This window comes from Rattus norvegicus, chromosome 2 (genome assembly GCF_021556685.1).
Source record: "Rattus norvegicus strain SHRSP/BbbUtx chromosome 2, alternate assembly SHRSP_T2T, whole genome shotgun sequence".
Lineage (NCBI taxonomy): Eukaryota > Metazoa > Chordata > Mammalia > Rodentia > Muridae > Rattus > Rattus norvegicus.
In genome coordinates, this window is record NC_141535.1 from 86748553 (window position 1) to 86756350 (window position 7798).

The window sequence follows — 7798 nt, forward strand, 5'->3', positions numbered from 1 at the left end:
AACATTTGAAACATAAGTAAAATAATATCCACCAAAAACAAACAAACAAACAAACAAAAAACAGTACAATAAATGCAGATCCTGATAGACAGAAAGAGGGGGATACTCTTGAATTAATTGGCATAGAATATATTTTCCAAAACAATCCAGTGTTTTGGGTTTAGATGTTGGGTGTGTCTCTTACCTGTTCTGGCTTGTGTGGCCTCTACCTGAGCCATAAATGTCCAATCATATAGGAGAAAGTGCATGAAACTGGGGGAGGGGGAAAGGAACATGTCATCGGGCTGAGTCACTGACTTACAAAACAAGTGTTGGCTGGGTTAAAATAGCAGGTAGGGCTTTTGCCTCTTCTGTCTAGTTTTGACTGTACCTGATCAGTCAATGTTCACCTAAGTAGTGAGAGTGGGAGATGGTGGGGTATTGTAGGTCTGTAGGTTGTCAGCAGCCTGGGTCTTTGGATTCTGAACTGAGGAGGGGCAAGGGAGGACAGGTAACAGATGTATCTCTTACCTATATTGGCTAGATTTCTTAATTTGGGTGATTGTAATTGCATATAAGGCATATTTATGGTATTTTCAGCCAATCTGATAAAGCAAATGCTGTCATGAGAATCTGCCAATCAAATGTAAACCTCACTATACCTAGACATTGCATTCATATCTCATTGGTTTAAAAGAGCCCATAATAAACTCAATTCTATTGTAACACAAGTTTCATGTGCTACGTGCACAAAAAATGAATACCAAGCCAATAGTGAATGAAATATAAGGATTCCAAACAAAATTGGTGCTTTGATCAAAATCCTCCCCAATTCCTAGTCATTATGTGATTCACTTTCCTCATCTGTATTACATATTTGTACTAAAAGCCCAAATGATAAGAATTGGGATTACATTCATGCAATCATGATGAGTTTTTGTAAATAATACTATTTAATCAAATAGTTGAGGAACTTGTTTGTTTTCATCAGGATAAGCACTAACTGATGTTTCCTTCAAGAGCAGCTACAAAGGACCTAAAGGTGATTCAGCCTGAGAAATCAGTTTCTGTCACTGCTGGAGAGTCAGCCATTTTGAACTGCACTGTAACCTCCCTGTTTCCTGTGGGGCCCATAAAGTGGTTCAGGAGTATAGGACTATGTGGACTCTTAATATATAGTTTCACAGGAGAGCACTTCCCCAGAGTTACAAATGTTTCAGACACTAAAAAAAGAAACAGCATGGACTTTTCCATCTGCATCAGTAATGTTACACTTGCTGACTATGGTACTTACTACTGTGTGAAGTTCTGGAACACATACTCTGAAGATGGGGAGTTTCAGTATGGGGTAGGCACCCAACTCCATGTTCGTGGTAAGTACTCCACTGTTTCCCTCTTCTCTGATATTTATTTCCAACAAGTCAAAAAGTGTTGAATATTTTGTAAATAAGTAAGGAACAAGTATGGAAGTGAACCCTCATGTTCATATGGTCACTCCAACCCAATTGTGGACCAAGAAACCTGAGCAGAGAAGAGGATAATCTATTTTCTAGTTATTCCTCTTTTTTTTTGGTAAATGGGATAAACCCATACCTTTATTTGGCTTCCCAACAGCAATTATCTTTCTAAATCTATCCCAGCCTATTGGCTATGTAAAGTCCCTCAGAGCTGACTTTTTCATCCATTGGTGGGGTCAGACATTTCCTACTGCATATAGAATTTCCCCACCTATTTGTGGCCTAGATCTGCCAGATTCCACTCTGTATGCCAATTTACATTGTAGGAAACTGTCAAGAAAGAGGTCTCATACATTTGTTCTCCTCCCTCTCAAGTGGAAAAGCACATCAAGGGAGAGTGACAAAACCAGGGCATAATGTGCATTTCTTATTTACTCAAAACTTCCTTCACAATGCAAACATTCCTGATGTGCCCATATTCCCTGTGGAAACTCACAGCCCTAGTTTAGGTATTAAGACAACTCTAGGTCCTTGACACGGCACTGTCAGAGAACATTTTCAGGGAATTACTCTCACAGGCATGAAAGTTTTGGGCCAGTGTTGGCTTGGCTCCTGTGTATGAATTATCTCCAACACCAGATCTGTGGCAGCCAAATGTTCATTTTGCATTTCCTGAAAGAAGCGTGAAGTCTTATATCCAGGTCTTGATTTTGAGAATTTTACAGCATAAAAGTCAAACATACTATCTAACCCAGCCTGTTTGATATATAACCTGTGTATATGCCTTGTCCAAGATCACACAGCCAGATAGGAGTTGGGATCTGAACTGGAATCCACATCTCCTTAAAAGCCATTTTCTTACTGTCCAGGCAAGAGAAGCTATCTGTACTTAGAAGCTTGATGCGTAAGATATATTGAATCATAATTTGTTCAATTTGCCCAGAATTTTCATTCATTACTAGCTCCAAAGATTTTTCTCACATTCAGAATCTAATATGCAATAGTGATTAGAAAGCTACCCAAATGTCAACCATACTCACCCTGTATTGGATTAGAGAACTGTTCCCTTGTGGAAACAAAGTATAATAGTGCATTAGCTAGATATATCATATTTAAGTTCCTAGGCCATGAATGCTTTGCTTTCAATTAGTGGCTACTAAAACAGTAGATCGTCTCTGAATTAACCATCCTGGCCATAAGGAATATGCCTTCTGCTGAAAGCCTGCTACCTTCAACATGAGTTAATTTATAGGGATATTACCTACTGACAACTTAGATACAGTGTAGCCAGTCTTCTTACATCCCTTCAATGGACAAAGACAGGGATAGTGGCTTCACCGCGAACCCATACATATCATAAACAAGGACACTGATACTCTAGGCAAGGCAATGTGTAAGCAACTGCAACCAGCAAGTGACTCCAGTAAGATACAATATACAGCTTTTCAGTAAACTAGATGCTTTCCATATCATTTGCTTCAATGATGCTATTGAGTATGATACAGGTTGGAAGAGCTGAATGGAATAGCAATTGGTTATGTTCATGGTCCCTCTTATGTCATTTTCTCCTGAAACACTGCTATAGAGGAGAGGTCACCTCTTCCTTTTAGAGAAGAAGACCCTGAAATTGATAGAGAGCACCTGATTTGTGAGCACATGAAGGAGAGGTTAGAGTTCACTAAAGCACACTACCTCATAGACTTAGATGCCACACAAGCTGCCTTGCTATTTATCTTATTCTCTGAGGAGCAGACACAGAATCAAGTGGCCTCTGGTATCTAGTACTGAAAATATTAAGAATAAATAAGTCATGTTCTGCAGGAGTCTAGGGTTCCTGGAACAAAGGCCTCCTCCTCTCTGGAGCTATGTGGAGCAGGAATCTGGCACAGGATTCTTCAATTCAGAATCTTAAGGAAGAAATAGAGTGGTGTCAGTGGAGGGGCTTCAGTGAAAAGTAGCTGCTATCTTGTGAAAAATGAAAATGAGGGCACAGAGTGAATTCTGAGACACATCGGGAAAGAGGAGATAGTCTCTATTCCATCCTAAAAATCCTATTCTGTGGTATGATGATAATCACATATCATTCAGAGGGAAAACCTGTACCACCAAATATCACCAGACACAGCAGCATGCCAAAAACAAACAAAGTAGCAAACAAAACAGTTGGTATATTATGGTTTTAAAATCTTGGATGGCTCATTGAATCTGAGCATTAGTTTCTTCTTTAGAATGTGGCTCTTATCGCTTCTCGGCCTTTTGGCTAAGATCAAGTGTAGAATGTGGCTCTTGTGCCCACTTTCCCAAAGTGCTCTGGCTACACAGAAAAGTGATGAGAGGCCGGCATCAGGAGCCCATACGGTGACAATGATATACTCTTCATACAATCCTCAGTTTTCCATTTTGTGATGAGACAGTCGTGCTCCCTGTTAGATGTTTCTTAAGGAAAGATAAAACATGCATATACTCTTGGCTGGTGATGTTAGGGCCATTACGAACATCAGAATTTCCGTGGTCTGTAGAGAGGAAGTAATCTAAATGGTTATGCATTCCAGAATTGCTACCCTCTGACATGTACACAGAAAGAGACCTTCCACACAGGGACCTCACATAATACCCTTTGGCTGTTAACACACCATGTAGACTGCCTCTACTGAAGTAGTAAAGTCATATGACATACTAAGAGAAACTGCTGACTTAACTGTGTCTTGTCTTACTAAGGGGTCATGTGTCCTTGAACTTTTTACTTTCCTTCTCTAGGCCTTAGGTATTAATGAAGTTAGGGGGAGATTGCTAGCTGTTCACCTGGCTAATTTTAGAATTAAATAAACTAAGAAAAATCCTACATTCAAGTTTCTTCGGTTGTTCTGGTATGGCTCTTGACATCTGAAACATCAAATATATGCAATAGGAAATGTTTGTGATTATTACCTTGATTGAGCTGTTAGGATACCATGCTGAGACATTACAACCCCTTATGCTTTGAAATAGCAGAACCAACTCTGCTGCACACTATTTCTTAAATCCCAAGTAGTGTTCAAGGGCATATCTCAGAGAGGAGCAGAGTCCTTAATGTACAAAAAGACACCATCATGTTCAACTGTAATCTCAAAGCAAATCTTTTCTGTATTGCACAGATCAGCATTCAAATAATTTCTGGGGCCAGAAATGTCTCTACTTCACTCAGAACTCTATGTTAATAAAACAGAATGTCAACAGTTCTGTAAATTGTTAATCTCATGGCGATTTGCTTTCTATAATTAGCACCTCTGGAGGCAGTACTTGTGGCCCTAATTGAACTGTTTTTTTTTTGTTTTCAATTTTGGCCTTTTTCCTGTTTTTTTATTGGATATTTTTTACAAATGTTATCCTTTCCAAGTTATCCATCCATAAAACCCCTAACCCATCCCTCCCTTATTCTATTGGGCCATTCCCCCACCCATGCATCCACCCCTTCTCACATCCCTGACCTGACATTCCCATATAGTGGGGGGTCCAGCCTTGGCAGGATCAAGGGCTCCTCCTCCCATTGGTGCCCAACAAGGCCATCCTCTCCTACATATGCAGCTGGAGCCATAGGTCTGTCCATGTGTACTCTGGATGGTTGGTTTAGACCCTGAGAGCTCTGGTTGGTTGGTATTGTTATACTTATGGGGTTGCAAACCCCCTTCATATCCTTCAATCCTCTCTCTAACTCCCCCAATGGGACCATCATTCGCAGTTCAATGGTTGGCTGCGAGCACCCACCTCTGTATTTGTCATGCTCTGGCAGACCCTCTCAGGAGACAGCTATATCAGACTTCTGTCAACATGCACTTCTTTGCATCACCAATATTGTCTTTGTTTACTGGCTGTATGTATATGGGCTGGATCCACAGGTTGTGCAGTCTCCAGATGGCCTTTCCTTCAAACCCTGCTCCAAACTTTGTCTCCATATTTCCTCCTATGAATAGTTTTGTTCCCCCCTCTAAGGAGGGCTGAAGCATTCACACATTGGTTGTTCTTCTTCTTGAGCATAATGTGGTTTGTGGATTGTATCTTGGATACTAATTGAACTGTTAAAGCCACTGGCCAACCCTTTGAAAGGATCACTAAAAAAGAGAAAAATGTTAGCCATATAGAAACTTCTGCTCATTAAGTGAAATTTTCAAGGTAGTACCAAAAACAAACTAGAGACATATCTTATTGTTTCTCTATGACTTTTACTTCATGCAAATGGAAGAAAATAAGCATGTGATCATAAAGTGTATAAGAAATTGATTCTATCTTCATTTTTATTTTCCTGGGGTGAGAACTTTAATTCAGTTTTATGGAAGGGTATTGAGATAAATATCAGCTCAGGAAAGGAACTGATCATGTACTATTTCTCAGCACAGAACAGATTCATGTGCATCAGAGCAAAACATGGCAGGAAATGAGATACACAAAACGAGAAACAAGTTGAGGGAGAAGAGGAAAGAAACAAAGGGGAGGGAGAAGGAGTCTTTTTCCCAGAGAACAAAAGACTGCCTGAAGGTAGATGAGATAAATGTAACATACAGAAAATGGCAGGTTATAAGCCCTGTGTTAGGATAAATTGTCTACTATTTGGGCATGTCCATTAGGCGATGCAAAGGGAACTTTCCATTGCTAGACTTCAAACTTTTGACACCTGGACACTAGTAGGTTTGGGAAGAAGTAGTTGCAGAATAAGAAAACAGAAGATTGTCTGCCAAACTGCAGGGGCATCATGTGTGCTAGTGTTTGGATAGATTGACTTCAAATAACACTTTTTTATCCTCCTGGCTAGATGACTTTTTAAGGAGGAATCACATTGTACAAATACAACCATGTAACTATATAGAATATTCATCAAATACAGCCTGTTACACATAATATCACCAGCACAAGACATCTACAGCACACATTTTTTCCCGTCAAACAGACCACTCAATGTGTGCTTTTAGGACCAGAGAGAATTCATGTCTGTTCAACAGACGTCTGTTTTGGTCCTTTGATATTAAGAATTAGAAAATGAACCAACTCTGGCTTCAGTGACAGAGGATAATTTCTGCCTTTTACTTCAGACTAAGTACAAATTATGTCCACATATGGAGATACAGATAATTGAGCTCTCAATATTAATTTCAGGGCTTCACAGATATTAGACAAAAGGTTTGTATGTACAAAAGAAAAGAGAGAGAGAGAGAGAGAGAGAGAGAGAGAGAGAGAGAGAGAGAGCGCAGAAAGAAGGAAGAAAGTGCGAAAGAAAGGAATAAAGGAAACTATGGAAATCAGGAAAGCCCCAAGATTTGTGACCCTTCTGTTATAAATTTTATTTTCTGTCTTACAATTGTTATAATTCTGGAAAATTTTACCATGGATTATCAAGCCTTCATGAGACCAGCAGGAATAGATGATATTAAATATGAAATACAGTGGTAATTGACGTCCTTGGCGAGGCTTATAATTTTACCTGGCTTTGTCCTTCTTTATTCTCTCCTGGCCATCTGTGCTAAACTAAGCAAACACAGAACTATTGATACCACAGAAGGAAGACGAGAAATCCTGAGGAAAGCCATACAGAAAGATGAACCCTTAATGTTTGTGGCTAAAATGAATTTATAACATGGAATTATAGCAGGTTCAGAGTTTGACTGAAGTCTTGATTTCGATCTCAAGCAACACAAGAAAATGTGATAATTGTGATATCAGTATTATCTAGTAAAGTTCTTCACAGTGTATGTCATCAGTGGTGGCAATCACAATGACATCCTTGTCTACATGCTCCACTGCAGCTAAACCATTTCCTCCTGCGTTCTCAAGTCCTAAATGCAGAGCTATACCTAAGCAGACACCGAGTTTCACATGCACATCACAGTTTTTCACCTCAGTACATCACACTGAAATGATTAAAAAATGAGACGAAGCTCTCTCACTTTCAAACCACTAGGGACCCAAAGAAGAGAACATCTTCTACAATATCTTCAGCACAAATGGTGCTTGGAGCTGCGGAGATCTACACTAACATCTTCTGTAAGGTGGTCCATAACACCTTAAAAGGAAGGACTCTGTGGGAGAGCCAAGTTGTCTTACACCATCTTAGGTAGACGGTTTCGAAACTGAGCTCCAGTTCCTATATGATCAGAATCATTCTCCCATAGTTCCCAAGCATTCATACACATTGCAAAGGAGGCATTGTAGTCAGCACCTAAAGGAAATTGTATTTATTTTAACAGAAGTAACTGAAGCTGTTTAATTATGATTCACATATCTCATACTCAGCATTTTTAGACCTTTATTTTTCCTAGTGCGCCTGAGAGTTATGCTTATTGATTTCTCTAATTAGGGTCCTCACTCCACCTCTGCCTGTGCTCCTCTGTGTT

At 39.6% G+C, this 7798-nt stretch overlaps 1 pseudogene; it reads left to right on the forward strand.

The window, feature by feature from the left end:
• Positions 1-985: 985 nt before the first annotated feature.
• Positions 986-7522, forward strand: LOC147996145 (signal-regulatory protein beta-1-like; annotated as a pseudogene).
• The last annotated feature ends 276 nt before the right edge of the window (positions 7523-7798 follow it).